The sequence below is a fragment of the Echinops telfairi genome, unplaced genomic scaffold (assembly GCF_000313985.2).
Source record: "Echinops telfairi isolate 266 unplaced genomic scaffold, ASM31398v2 ScPeMD7_23;HRSCAF=83, whole genome shotgun sequence".
NCBI lineage: Eukaryota > Metazoa > Chordata > Mammalia > Afrosoricida > Tenrecidae > Echinops > Echinops telfairi.
Window position 1 is genome coordinate 8,149,495 of NW_022103920.1, and position 1,247 is coordinate 8,150,741.

Genomic DNA, 1,247 nt, shown 5'->3' on the forward strand with positions numbered 1-1,247 from the left:
GTCATACTCATTCACAGATATTTTAGCTTGCTTTTCCAGATTTGGATAGACAGAAGACTTCTTACTAGACTAATAATCCTCATTCTCTTCCTCCTGCAAAGGTTCTAAGACCATCTTAACTTGAGGGTACAGGGACCATGTTTCCACGGGGATATTCTCCCTATCTCTGTATGCTTTAAGTTCGTACCTGCTTCCTCCCAAGTTCTTAAATCTAAACTTCCTTTCTCTGGGAACCTTGGATTATACTTTTTCAACACTTGTAGAAAATCTTGCATCTTTTTATTCGTTACTGCTACCTTCTGTTTTTTTTCCAGTAAATGTGTGAGAGTAATAGCATAAGTCTTAGGTCTACTTCCATCTTGCCCCATTGTTAAGATGACCAGATGTCCCGCTTTTGCCGGAACAGTCCCGATTTTTAACAATTTGTCCCGCATCCTGTGGCATTTTTTAAAAGTCCCGATTTTTGGAAAGAATGCACGACAAGCTAGGGAACGGCCGGAGAACCAAATTTTTAATCAAGAACCCCACCCCCCATCAATGGTGTCCCGCTTTACCAATGTTAAAATCTGGTCACCTTACCCATTCCCCTCTTTAAAATATTATACTACTGTTCTTCTTCCTGTTTAGCTGCTAATCCCCACAATTTCCCCGATTCACACTACCATCCGGTGCGGCCATACAATTGTTACACGGGATGTAACTCACCAGTTATTTTACTACTGTCACGCGATGGGCACCATTTGTGGGGGTAGCCAGCCCCTCACAACTAATCATGGGTTCAGTAAGCGCAACTGTATGGCGGAGATATATATAAAGATTATAGTAAAGTCATAGGGAAATGGGAGAGCTGGAGAGAGTAGAGAGTAAAATTAAGAAGTGAGATACATTTCATGGTAGCATGCTCACTTGAGCTCCTCTTGGTGGACACATGGAGGTGGGGATGAGAGGGCAGGAGAGAGTTCTCATGAGGTTTTCTTTCTTTTTCTTTTCTTTTTTTTTTTTGCAAAGACAAAAGTTCATTTATTATTGAGTGATCATGAGTCCACAGTTTTGGGGAAATGAATAAATAACATCTAATTTTCATAACCACTCAAGCTGCTGAACAGCTCTATTTCTGAGCGATATTCTGTAATGCTGATATTCATTCTTTCTTTTTTTGTGTTTTGTTTTGAACTTGCATGTTTGTTTTGTTTTTTATTTTATTGGGGGCTCATACAATGCTTATCACAATCCATACATACAGTGAG